Here is a 15,166-nt window from a genome sequence, read left to right on the forward strand (position 1 = left end):
CATCTGCCTACAGAGACAGGCTAAGGGAGTTCCTCCTCCATGTCTCCCTGTGCCTATGGGGACCTTGGCAATGGTGGGGGGCTGTGTCCCCCTTCCCTGTGATGTTCCTGCCCCAGCTGTTTCCACAGGATCATATTGTGTAGCATGGCACATACTATGAACATATGTGCAGATGTGGCTGGAGAGTACTGCAGGGCTCCACCAGATATGTCAAGGCAGCAGGAACGTGACTTGAGCAGCCCAAACACACACTCTATGATGTTCCTAATTTGTGTGTGTGCCTCATTATGGCATTCTTCAGTGTGCATTTCTGATGGGTGTCCTCATCCATGGTTCCAGTGCATAGCCAGCATCCCCCACAAGATGGCCATATGGGATGCCCCCCCTGGCAAATGCCTGATACAGCTGTGAGGCATGTCAGATGTGGGAGTTATGATAACTGTCAGGGCTGCCAGCACACACATTGGTGATAATGCCTTGGGTATTGCATATGACCTGGCAGCTGATGGAGTAATAGCCCTTGCTGTTGAAGTAGACTCTACCCTCTTCACCAGGTGGTGCTTTAATGTGGACGTGAGTGCAGTCTATGGCACCCAGTACCTCTGGGTAGTGTGTTACATGGTGGAAGAGATGCATATTGATGGTCCTCTTCTCAGGGGTGCTGGGAAAATAAATGTGCTCATTGGCATGTCTTAGCATGATTTCCAGGAACTGGTGGAGTACCCTGAATGCGGATGCCTGTGAGACCCCCATGATATCCCCAGTAGGTTTTTGGAAAGTACCTATCTGAAACACCTAAATGTTATATGAAATAGCATAAGCTAGTATTCTTAAGGCTACACATACCTTGTTTCCACTGGTATGAGTTTCCTTCTGTTGGCTCTGGGTCTGAGGTGAGGGTGGCAGAGCTTGGTGAGTTGCTGTAGTATGTCCCTGTCCAACCTGTAGCTCTCTACTATCTCCAGCTCATATAGCCCCTGAAAGGTTACCCTGGGTCTGAACACTCTTCTCCTCCTCAGTCTGGGCCAGTTGTCAACATCATCCTCATCACCGCCCTCAGTCTGTAGCATATAGAGATGTAGCAAAGCAGCAGCAGCCCCTATAATTTTGTCAGTTAAAATTCCCAAGTGTTTACTCCAATAGTGCAGAGTATGTGGGGAAATCAGACTAAAGGGTGTCTGCATACTTTATACTGGTGTGCTGCCGATGCAGCGTGTGTGATTGGCTGACTATGATATACTCCACCTGCCAGCTACATTATTGAGGGGTTTGAATGTCCCATTGTGAGTGGCAGAGGCCTTATTAATCATTTATAGTTGGCTGCCTTTTGTCTGCTATTTACTTTAATTTTTTTCCAATTTCCTCCAGTTTTAATCCATGGAGCTAGTGTAAACACTGCTGAGCAGAAAGGGATCTCCCTTGTGCATGAGCACGCTCAGCATTTCTCTCATCAGCTAAGCAGAGTTAAGCAGCCTCAGACACACTGCGGTTACCACCTGTCCCACTTTGCGAGAGACAGTCCCTCTTTGAGCAGCTGTGTCCTGAGAAAAAATCGAAAAAATAGCATATGTCCTGACATTTTAGGACAAAAATATTTCCTAGGTTTTCTTTAATAGTTGCAAAGAAGAGTTGTTTTTTTATCTGAAACACCTAAATGTTATATGAAATAGCATAAGCAATTCAAATCCTACAAGAATACGCCTCTTTTTTGGCAAAACAGTGATGTTCTATCCTTTGTACTGGTCATGGGTATGTTTTATCCTGCAAAATCTGACATTTCTACAAAAAATGTCCCACTCTGGGAATTTGAAAATGTGGCAACTCTAAGACACACACCCCTGCTTAGCTGTGCTTAGCTGAGTGCAAACAGAAGCTACAGAGCTCTAATGTGCTTACACAAAGCATGACACACCCCATTTTCATGTCAGCTGCCTCCTCTGCCTACACCATCAAATTGTAGCCCCTACATGGTTAGGTACCTGCAGACACAGTGACCCATTTTGCTAGTCAGAAAACTTAGCTCATTTGCATACACCTAATCACCTATACCCTAGTTACAGCACTACACGAGAGCCTATGTCCTTAGCAACCAATGTTACCTGCCATTGTTTGAGTCTGCATGCTGACCAATATAATGGGAATTTAATTTTAGCTTAAATAATCCCCTTTTAATATTTTAAATTTATTTTTTGTCAGATCGCATTTTTGGGCGCTACTCCACTCCGCTTAAACATGGCATATGTGCAGAAAAAAAAAAACTTTTCTAACATTTTCCATCAGTTTTACATGCCAACATTGGCATGCCTAATGCAACTAATACATGCTTTACTTTTAGTTGCCATAGCTGTGTTTTTTTATTTTGCAGTCTGGTACATGGAAAGTTCCCACATACATTTCTAATGCAGACACGGCTCCTACACGGATGCCTGTCTGCTTCCTAGATCGGTAAATAACCTCTTTTGCATGGTTTTCACCAGCAAATGAGGTGATTTACATTCCTTGATCATCTCTGTGGTAGCATAGTGCTGGGAGGCTAGTGCACACCCCCAGCCTTGCTTCCTGGATTGCTTCACGTCTGAACTCCATGTTCAGGCTGCGACACTATACTTACACTGAGAGTAGCTCCATGTAAGCTATATTGAATTACCCCCATTGCCTTTTCATTAATACAATGTTCATAAATTTTAATTTTTAGTACACATTTAAATATTCTGTGGTTCATATGAACTTGGCTAAATGATTAAAAATACATCCCAATGTATATGAATTTTTTCTTAGTGGCAGTTTTATATTTAAGCAGATCATTAAAAAGAAGAAATCATCAACACAAACTAATGCACAAAATAGTTGCTCTCCTCCTCACCAGACTGAAATGATAAGCAAATATTTGACCAGTATTTTGAAGGTTGCTTTAACATTAAATTAATCGCAGAAAGTGGCTGTATGATTTCATGTGCAGTTGCAGTTTTGCTATAGGCCATTATGAGCTGTATACATCAAACACAACATTAACATGTACTATTTCAAATTAGTTAGGTACAATTATGGAAATAACTTTTAAAATGTTATTTACTGTATTATTATTAAAAAAATAAAAGCACTAAAACAGAGTATTTGGAGAACCACATTCAAGGATTTGTGTGAATTATTGATACAAAATTTGCATGTTTCCTTTATTCAGATTTGAACTAGCAGATACACTGAGTAAGAGTGAAGACTAACAATCCTTATTAAACACAAATGCTTCTAAATAATTAGAGCAAAGGTAGCTGTTGTGCCTGTCAGAGGCCATGCTGCATACCCTCAACAGTTTTATTATATACTGTAATAATGGCAGCTGTAGGGGTGAAGTAACAAATTAATATTCGGTTAAGTAACTGAGCATATGGTGCTTAGAGTAAACAAAGCAAAGCCCTGGGCGTCAAAGACCAAGGAATCCTATACATAAGTAAACATGAAACATTTCTATAGAACTCCTTAAACAGGAGCAAATCTGTCTAAATTACACCTCTTGGATAAGAGTTCTATAGGCGTATGGGTATAAATCTTATACATGATGTGAGCAATGCATCATGATGTTTGATGGATTAAACAGTATGAATAGCCTGAGGTTATAATACAAAATTATATGCATGCCCTATATAGCCATGGCGTTACCCATAAAATAAGTGAATACAGCAGGGGTTGCAGCTGCACACAACTGACATCTGGTAACTGTCATTGTGAGGTCTATGAGGATTTAAAGGCTGAGATAAAAACTTTTAGCATGGCATTCAGTGTATGAATTCACTGAAATAAATATTTTGGGTGAAAATATGACTAGTGATATTAATTTCTGTTAATGGACATGCCTGTTGACATATACTTGACAAGGCACTTATAGCAGCTAAAGCAACCTCAGAGGTACAGAGTGTAAACAACATGTCCTATGCAGATTGACTAAAAGTCCTGTCCCTTTACCCTGTCTCCTACTGACTATTAAGGGGTGCCCTATGCCTGATCTACAAGGCACTCACAAATCCAGCCTTGATGGAGCTGTTATGCATCTGCAAGTCAAATACCATGAGCATCACCTTATCTTGAGATCTAGACTTAGTCACTGACTCAAACAAAACATGATGAAGAGACAGATATGTATCTCAGAGACTGGTCCTTCTTTGGAACAGGCTTCCTATTCACATTAAGCAGAGCCCTTCCCTGGTCCTCTTCAAATGCAATTTGGATCTATGGATGAAGAATCACAAATTCACACATGGGGTAGTGCCTATGAGGCATAGGCACAAATCCATGCCATATTCTTGCCCCTTGGGGCAATATATAAGATACAATTGGGTTATATTGGCTAGGCTTGTAAGAGCTCTTAAGCTGTTAGCCTAGTAATCTCCTATGAACATATGAACCTATAAAGGATCTGAAGGATTTCATATTAATATTCTGATTTTCCCAAGATAACTTACTATGCCTTACTGCATTTTCTTTCTGTACAAGTACTAGAAAAAGAGGAAACACGCCATGTAGATGACAGTAGAGGCTTGCAATGCCTATTAAGGGCCATTCATAATTAGTAATGCATTATAATACTGTCCTAGGCAAAGCTGTAGTACAAAGTGTGTGTGTTGCATATGATTGTTTATGCAATGATTTCATGCCAGCCATTGAGTGTAGCCAAAGATCTGAAGCTGGGCTAATAGAAGGTCATTCAACAGTTCTGTCATGATATCTAAACATTCCATGTCTGCACACAAGGGCAGCCAATAGGGTACCAGTGCATATATGGTTCCTGCAGTGGAAGTAGTCCCATGGTTGGAAGACTTCAAGGGAGATATCAAGAATATTTTTCTAGGGTCACTGATTTGTAGCCTGGCACAGGTTCCCAGTTTGCTACAGCAAATTTGTGAGGTACTCACTGTTAGGTGTGTGCATGTGCCAAAAGGAGGTTGGTCCCAGTAGCAGTAAAGTCATGCATGAGTATGAAAACAATTAGCAAATCTGCAGCCACATTGGTGATCCCCCAACAATGTTGCATAACTTGCCTCCATATCAGACAATTAAACACTGGAGCAGTTTTCTTAAGAACCTTACCATTCATGTCATAAATGGAATATTACTGATTTCCGTATACAATGACCAACTTATACATGTCATATTTTTATGTGGCATTACTGTCAGTATTATCGGTAACTATGTTCACCATATAACTGATTATGTGAAGGACACATGCAGCCCAAACCATTCTGGGCACTAAATTGTAAAATAACTTACTATGTTCTGTTTAATTCCTGACTATGTATCACTGAATGTGGACCATATAATTGTCCGTGTGTTTTCTGATGATATTGTCTTATTGTAGTTGGTACTGTGAAATCATTATAAAGTTAAACATCACAAAGCATATGCATTATGTATTTTTTTGAACACTTGTATAATTAGTAATGAAAACTTAAATCTGTTATATAACTATACACAAGGAAAACCCATGTACAGCAATGTGATAGTGTTATAATTGGCTGTCATATATTTCCTTTATTGTATTTTACCAACAAGTGAAGTAATTGGCTATAGCCAGCATTGGGCATTGTATATCACAGTCATAAATGGGTACATGTTTCAAATTTCCTTTTTAAGAGAATAGCTGACATATAATTAGCATGCCGATACACACTGAATGAATTGTGGTTGCTAATGAAATTCTGTGACTGAGTACAAACTAGGCAATATGTTGCTATTAGGAATTACACAGTTACAGCATAATAAGGAATGTGTGCACTATATCCACATACATGCTTACCTTTTACATGTGATACACCCAAAAAAATCACTTTAGTAATTTTGTATCCATGCAGGCAGAAAGTTATAGATTACATTGCATATTCTCCCTGCTTATCTTCCTCATAATGATCACTACAGCTGTACAGCATAAATACTAGAACAGCTCCTTGGGGCACAATGTAGTTGAGTGGCATGCCATTGTCTGCATAATGAAGGTATGTTGACTTAAATGGTTGCTAAAAAGTATAAATATATGACAGGTGTGACCCTTAGCTATACTTGTCCTTTAAAGTTATTTCTATATGAACCTTTATTTATATGCTGACAATCCAGTCTGTGGAACATGTTGATGACACCTTCACAGCCCCTAGCAAATTATGGCAATATATACATATTAGAGACAAAATGTGTTTACCAGCATAGTTTATGGATCTGTTCTATATATGTTGAAAAGAAACAGAATATTAAAAAAGCAATGGCATATTTGCTATAGTAAGACATACGTATCATTGCTGACATCACAAAATCTCATCTCATGACTGCTCAAATATAACAGCTGGAATTTCACTTGAGCCATTTGAACTCTGTTCATATAAGAGCAAGATACTAACGTGTGTACGTGTATGTGTTTGCATAGTCAGTAGTGAATTTTGCTGCCTCCAAAAGAGAGGGCAGGACATGTTATAAACAACTTGTCAGTGATTCTTCTGATAAGCTACAATATTGAGTTGAGAATAATAAAATGTGTGTGTGTGTGTGTTTGTGTGCGTGCATACGCATGTGTGTATATAGGTTTACTATCATAATGGCGATGTTTCCTCGAGTAATTACTTATGTCGTAAAATGACAATATTGAACAGTCACAATTATGACACATTCAACATGTCGACAATTAGAATTTGATATTGTTGATATTTTTGCAACTTACCTTGACATCCGGTGACATTCAACACATGTTTTGCAGGGGGGCAAGGTTTCCTGCACCTCCCATGCGGGGGTCTGCACCTCCCACACCCCCTGCTAATTACATATCACAACTCCGAGATCGCACTACAGTGAAGAAAAGGGTAAATTTCTTAATCCCCACTGTAGTGCAATCTCCAATCAAAATATCGATCTCACAACAGCGAATGCACACTAACATTCTCTGTTGTGGGTTTGACATTTTTTGAATCGCCGTTACAATAACTTTGAAAACTGCCTTTCAGTAATCAGTTTGCATAATGGCCTTTGAAATTTTGATTGTAAACTATATATATATATATATATATATATATATATATATATATATATATACTTACTCTTCTATCCTCCATTCTATTTTTATACCATTCACTTGATGTATGGGGGTTGCCTTATAAGGACCTAAGTGTGATCCTCAGAATAGGGAAACTGAAAGTGCTGGTAGAATATAAACTGTCTCATACTGCTGTATCTTGGACTATTCCCCTTATGCCAACATTCAGTGGTCTCAGGCACAACATATATATATATAAGTATCAGAGATGGTGGTACAGGGAGCAAAGCCTTTGAGCAATATACATACATATATATATATATATATATATATATATATATATATATATTGATAGATAGATATAGATATATATATATATATATATATATATATATATATATATATATATATATATATAAAATATTTAACTTTTCTTGACTGGGTTAGTCACACTAGGCTATTAGCCTCCTTTCAGGGAAAACCAATGTGGCATTTATATACTTTAAAACAGTAAAAGTGAACTGCAAAATGCACTCTTCTTTGTATTTTGGTTAATTTTAAAATGTGTCACAGAATGAGGTCTCACACTGGTAGAGCGATGCTTCGCTGCATTTCTTTTAATCATCATTTTATGCCATATTACCAATGGTGCTTGTATGTTATTTGAAATCCCACAGACTACACTTTGAAACCACTTGTAGTTATAAGGGATTGTGCTTGCTATGTGATGTTGGTTATATTCATATTAATAGCATATACATACACTGATCTCCAAGCTGTTCTAGAATTGTGTGTGTAAAATGATATCATGTTGTACAGGGAGAGACGTAAACTTCATATGATTAAATCAGTTGTTTATTTATTAAAATGTAAATATTTGGATGAAATGAATTTGGGATTGAGTTGTATGTAGGCAGAAAATTCTCGGTTATATATATATCTATATATGGATAGATAGATAGATATGTGTCTGTATGTGTGTATGTGCATTCCCGCTACTTCAGTGAATGCTGTCGATGAGTGATGTAGAAGATGCTTAATACAGAACATATGGATAACCGAATGTTTACAATGTCAAGGGACTATTTTGTCATGAAAGCTAAGTGGGGTTTGAGGGGGTAAAAGAATTTGTGTGTGTGTATGTGTGTAGGGGGGGTGAGGCAGGGTTAGGGTTAGGAATAGGCAAGAGATAATTTTTTTAAGTTTTTGTAAGACTGTGTGAAAGGTGGTAGATATAGGGGGGATTTAATAAAGCCAACAAGTTTTTTTTTTCCATATAGGCATCTTGCTGCACTACTAACACAGCCACGAACATTTTTAGATCCAGGCAGCACTGCTGAGTGGCACCCATGAGCGCCCCAACACAGAAACTTCCATGGCATGCAAAGCACTTCATAAGCAGATAAATCTAATGCAAATGAGGCAGGAAGAGTGATCCAGCAAGTAGATAGGCAGCCCTGCAGACCCCATGTCAGTGTCTGTAGTGTACACATTGAAAAATTCCATGTACATGACTTTAGACAGACAAACAGGGCTGTAAAAATGCAGGTAGATAGACAGAAATGGAATAGCACAAACACATATGAGCAAAACTATCCTCTGTGTATTCCAAAAGTTATAGTAAATATGTTAAAATAAAATATATTTTTAATAATCTTGGCATGTTTGCACAGCATGCCGCAGTGTGCAAACATGCCTTATAAAAAAAGTGGAAAATCAAATACTAATATCATGAGACAGAAATTTATTACTGGACCCTGCATGCAGTATCTACAATGGGGCACTGGTGCTGTTGCTAATGTGGTAGTGCTTGGAAGTGTGTAGTTTCCAGGTTGCAAGCATGGATCCCTATGCAAATGAGGTGGAGTTACTGAATAGTATAATGGGGTAATTGTGTCTTCATACCCCCTCCATGTAGGCAGAGAACCATGTTGTTGCCCAGACAAGAGGTAGCTGACATCAGGAGAGGGTGTGTCCAATAACTTCTAAGTTGATTGGAGCTTAGCTGCGTCTGTTTGCACAGTGCATTGCCATGCTGAGCATGGAAGTCTGGAGGGGTGTGTGCACTGACTTCTAAGCTTTGTTTACCTATGGGGCGTGTGTTTCCACATATTTGCACAGCATGCCGCTGTGCTGAGCATGCAAGTTTGGGGCGTGTGCACTGACTGCTAAGCATTTTATACCTATGGGGCATGCATTTGAGTGGTGTTCTGCAGTGCTCAGAGTATGTAAAAGACCAATGATGTATTAATTAGTGTTTATAACTGCTTAACGTAAATTAGGGCCTTTAAATGATGTCAGTGATATATTATTCAGGTGCAATGCATCATAGGTAGCTAATCACACATGCAACACCTACATTAGAGCACTATAAAGTAGAATACACCCTACAGTATGACCCCCCCCCCCCTGTATCCTGCACCATTGGAGTGCAGACTTGGGAATTTTAACTGAAAGAATGCTAGGGAACTACTGCAGGTCTGCTACATTTGTATGTACTAGATGCTGAAGTCAATGCTGCTGCTGCTGTTGCTGCTGACAATAGGCCTAGGCAGAGAAGGAGAAAGTGTTCAGGCCCAAGGTAACCTTCCAGGAGCTACATGATGTGGAGATTGTAGAGCACTACAGGGTGGACAAGGACATACTACAAGAACTCACTGAGCTCTGTCATCCTCAGCTCAGGCCCAGAGCCAACAGAGGGGAGCCCATCCCAGTGGAAACAAATGTATGTGTAGCCCTTAGGATAATAGCCACAGGCACCTTCTGAAGATCATCTGTGGACATGATGGGGGTCTCACAGGCATTAGCATCTAGGGTACTCCACCAGTTCCTGGATGTCATACTACTACATGCCAGTGAGCACATATATTTTCCCCTCACCCCTTATGCGAGGGCCAGCAATATGCAATGCTTCTACCATGTAGCACACTTCCCTGAGGTACTGGGTGACATAGATTGCACTCATGTACACATCAAGTTACTACCTGGTGAGGAGGATAGAGCCTATTCAACCACAAGGGATACCAGTCCATCAACTGCCAAGTTGTGTGCAATGCCCAGGGCATTACCATAAATGTGTGTACTGGCAGCCCTGATAGCTATCTTAACTCCCATATCTGGCATGCATCACAGCTGTAGCAGATGTTTCCTAGGGTGGACATCCCACACGGCCATTTAGTGGAGGATGCTGGCTGCGCACTGGAACTGTGGATGATGACACCCATCAGAAATGCATACACACCCACGGAAGAATGCCATAATGATGCACACACACAAACTAGGAACATCATAAAATTTGTGTTGCTGAAGTCACAATTCCGGTGCCTCAATATATCTGGTGAAACCCTGCAGTACTCTCCAGCCACATGTGCACATATATTCACAGTATGTGCCATGCAACACAATATGATACTGTGGAAGCAGCTGCAGCAGGATCAACATAGAGAAGGAATATACAACCCCCCCACCAGTGCCTAGGACACCTCAGCCACACTCACAGAAGGACTCAGAGAAGCCCCCTGATGATGTCCCTGTGGCCAGACGTAGCCATGCCCAGTACAGCCTGACATTGGCTAAGAGACAATGCATAGCACATTCACTGACAATCTAGGGCCCTAGGACTGACACCTTACTCCTACTCACATACATATATTAAAATAGCTGATGCCAGGCAACCCACACAACCTGAACTTTTCCATGTATTCACTGTGTACTGCTTGCATCACACAGAGTCATCTCTGAATTACAGTTCTGTCAACTGCTGCATTCTTAAGGTAAGTCTCTAACATACACTGTAATTGTAAGGATTACTATAATATGGCATCATATTTATGGATCTGCTACTGTTATGCAAGGAAATATAGTGGGCCATTTGGTCAGAGTAAACATCCACATGGGACAACTGATACCTAGTGCAATAATATGTGCTCCTTAATTTTCACTAGGCCTCATGGCTGGAATATTTACAACATCAGGCAAGGGAGATGTTAAACAGTAGGCACACATGATATTTGGGCTACTGTCTACGCAAGTTGATCATGTACTGTTGTTCCCCCACCCCCAATACAGCAATGTAGCCATATAACTGCTATAACAGAAAATCAGATATGGTATATCAGTGGAACAGGCAATCTCAGGGCTGTAACATAGACAGCGCTCACAACATGTATGTCTCTCTTTTCATGCAGGATAACAAGGTACATATGTATGCTGTTGATTGTGTGATGAATGGCCCCTCTCTGTCTTGCGACCTGTGTGGCTCAGTGGACTAAGGAAGCTAGCATGGGTGATAGTGTTGATGGTTCTAATTGGAATTACTCACATTTTTGCATGTGAGGTAAACGTATATTGATGTTTTCACAGAATATTGTACCTCTTAACCTCTTAGTGCAAGAAATCAGGACAAAGCCAAAAAGATTGGGGGGACAAAGACCAAGCATAGGGACAGAGCTTAATTATTGGTCACATAAACCTAGACAGTGGCTGGAATTAAAGGTGTTGCAGTAGTACATACTTTCTGACAGATATAAAGTCTGACACACAATTGTTTGTCTGTAGTTAGTGGAATGTGTTGATGTCAACATTCAATAAAGCACCAGAAGATCACAAATGTGAGAGGAACAGTCCAAACATATGAGGCAAAACTCTGGACATTCTGTGAAACTCAGGACAGTCAAGAGGTATGCAGACTGTCAGTCTGCTGGTGGTGTAGCATTACCAACCTCAGTCACATATAGGTCCATAGTAGGTACTAGGCTATTGGCCCAGGGGCCTATATAAGCCTAGCCAAAAAAGGTTCCCTGGCTTTCACCACCCAAGAAAATTATTTTCCTGTGCTCTTGTCAAGCAGTGCTACAGAAGTGAACCCCAGGGTGAATTTTCTATTTCCCATCCAGTTGTCAAGATATTTCTTGAAAAGGGCCAATGAGGAGCTTTGCTTGACATGAATGGGTAGTTTGTTCCAGAGTATGGGAAGTCTTTGGGGCAGGAATCTATCCCTCCAGCATGTTCTGTTTATTGTGGTGACAAGGATTAGGTCCCTGGAGCATGTGGTTCAGAGAGATTGGGATTTCTTTAAGTGTAGCATGTCCAACAGCTCTTGGTTTGACATAGCTTTGTATGTTAGGCAGAGATCGCCTCTGAGTAGGTGATATGCGACAGAGTAGAGCTAGAGTTTTTTGAGACTGTCTGTGTATGGCATCTGTTTGAGGCAGTAATCCTCTTAGTGAACTATTTCTGTGGCCTTTCCAATTATTGTAGGTATCTTGTGAGATACATGCCAAATGGGGCATTGTACTTTATAATGGGTCTGATGAGGGATGAGTAGAGAGGAACAATGACTTCCTTTTTTCTAGAGGAGAACCCTTTTGTGATGATGTGTGCCATGTAGAAGGATTTCTTGACTACTGTGTCGATGTGGTTATCAAAGGAGAGACTACTGTCTGCCTGAGTCCTGAGGTCTCTTATCCCACTTTCAGTGTTTAGTGAGCTACCGCCTATGTGGTAGTTCATGGGTACTGAGTTTTTCCCAAAGGGGATGACAATGCACTTCTTGGCATTGAGCTTGAGGCCATCACCTTGACACCAAGCATCTGCCTCTGTGAGGCCTTTTTGTAGAATGTCTACATCATTAGGTGATTCTATTATGGCTCCCAGTTTGCAGTCATCAGCAAACTTTGTTAGCCAAAGACCTTCTGTGATAGCCTGCACATCAGAGACGTAGATGCCAAACAGGAGAGGACCCAGGACCGAACCCTGTGGTACTCCACTCATCACTGGTCTGAAGTCAGACTTGGAGTCAGCTACTTTTACTGTGTGGGCTCTGTCAGTGAACCAGTTGGCCACCCATCTTATGACATAGGGATTTATGCCTAGTTTAGTGAGTTTATCTATAATTCCAGAGTGAGGGGATGATATTAAAAGCCTTGGCAAGGTCAATATAGGCTGTGTGCACTCGTCTATGGCTCTAGTGACTACTTCAAAGAAGTCAGTCAGGTTTAGTAGACATGATCTACCTTTTACAAACCTAAACTGAGTGGGGTCCAGGGTTTGGATGTTACCTATGTCTTTGTTTATAAGCTCCAAGATGATATGTTCCATGATCTTGCAGACCAGGCTCGTCAGGCTCATGGGGCAGTAGTTTCCAGAGTCCGTGATGGCACCCCCTTTGTGGAGTGGAATAACCGTCGCTGTGCAGCATTCAGTAGGCATATAGCCTAAGGTGAGGCTTTGATTGAACATGGTACTTAGGTAGGGTGCCACTTCATTCTGTAGTTCATGCAGTACACAGCCTGGGATGTTGTCTGTTTCCGTGGATGCTGTGTTCTTGGCTTTGGAGAGTGTGGTCTTTACTTGTTCATTCGTGATTACAGGGGCTTTGCATTCTTCCAGTATTAAGATGGGCTCCTTGCAGGGTAAGAGGGGGTTAAAGTTAGCACTGAACCCTATCTGCCAGGATGTTGGCAGTATCGGTTGGTTCTGTATATTTAGTGCCATTGTGCTGTAGCTCAGAGCAGATCTGAGTGTTGCCATTGGGTTTCTTGACATAGCTGTAGAATGCTTTGTGGTTGTCTTTGGAATCAGTGGCGATTTCATTTTTATAACTGGCTTTGGAGGATTTTATGAGGGATCTCAGCTTCTTGTTGAGGCTGATCAGGGAGTTCCTCCAATCGTGGGATTTTACTCTTTTTTACAACATCTTCTTCCTTCTGTTGTACAGTTTGTTTATGGCAGGGGACCACCAGATTGGCTTCCTTTTTTGGAGGATAGAGTCTTGGTTCTGTTGGGGATGGCATGATCCATGCACTTGTTTATGTGCTTATACAATGCATTTGTGTAAGATTCAGCAGTCATACCTCTATTTTCTATCTGCATGGGTGTCGTGAAGTTTGCCACTTCTATCTTAAGAAGCATGAAGTTGGCTTTGGAGTAGTTTTTAATGGTGGCTTCCTTAATGGGGAGTGGGGGGTGGAATATGGCTGTCTGGGGTGATTAGCTTGTGATCGGATCTGACCAGCGAGGAGTTAAGCTCTGGCGTGGAACACCGGTTACCCATAGTGGTAATGACCAGGTCCAGGATATTGCTGCCCCAGGTGGGGTGTGGACAAGCTGTTCCAAGTGTTGGAATTTATGAATTCCAGAAAATGCTGAGTGAATGAGTTGGTACATGAGTAGTTTTCCCAGTTGATAGTGGGGTAGTTGAAATCTCCCATAATTAAGGTATTGGGTTGTACCTTAATATTTTCCAGTATCTTAAGAAATGAAGAGTAGGAATCCTGGGGCATGGTGGGGGATCTGTAAACAGCTACAACCTGGATTACAGTCTTTCCCGGTGTTAATTGCACTTGGATAATTTTGGGATGCATTATGTTGAGCAACTAGGCTAGAGGTGTGCATATTCTTAATGAATATGGACATGCCTCTGCCTTTAGTGTTTCAGTCCAGGCTAGGTGGCCGAAAGGTGTGGTATGAATTATAGCCTGGTAATGCAGGGGTGCTCTCTGGAGCCCTGAACCAGGTCTCTGTCACTGCACAGATGTTGATGTTCTCCATTTTAATGAGTGCCTCGAGTGAGTGCATTTTGAGGTTTAGACGTCTGGCAATGTGTAACATTTCCCTCAGAGTTTGCTTGCTTGTACTTGCTACAGTGGTGAATTTAGCATTTGAACCTAGCCTAAAAAAGGCACTATAGGACTGGCAAGAGCCTTAGCCAGTATCTGGAATCCCTGGGGTGACAGATCCAGGCCATCTCTGGCAAAGCATCATGGTCTGTCGACCATGTCATCTCAGGCAGACAGATACTGGATCCCCTTAGAATGACACCAGAAGCTTAGCCCATTGTTGAAGTCAATGATTTTATCCTTGTACTGTGGTATCATTCTGGGTGATGGCAGGATGCTGCTCAGGGCTAAGGTTATACCTGCCTGGGCTACAAGATCGGAGAGTTCCTCCATGTCTCTTTTCATGTAGTCCAGGGAGGTACGTCTCAGGTCATTCACACCAACATGGACAGTGATGAGTTATATTTGTACTTGTTGTGGAGTGACCTGAGTGGTGCATTATGTGGCAGATCCTGGCACCCGACAGGCAGCTGACAGTAACTTTCTCCTTCTATAGCCTGGTGAGTGGGACATCAGTGTGCCTGACTATAGAGTCACCTAT

This window comes from Protopterus annectens, chromosome 4.part1, assembly GCF_019279795.1.
Source record: "Protopterus annectens isolate FY-2018-M chromosome 4.part1, PAN1.0, whole genome shotgun sequence".
NCBI lineage: Eukaryota > Metazoa > Chordata > Ceratodontiformes > Protopteridae > Protopterus > Protopterus annectens.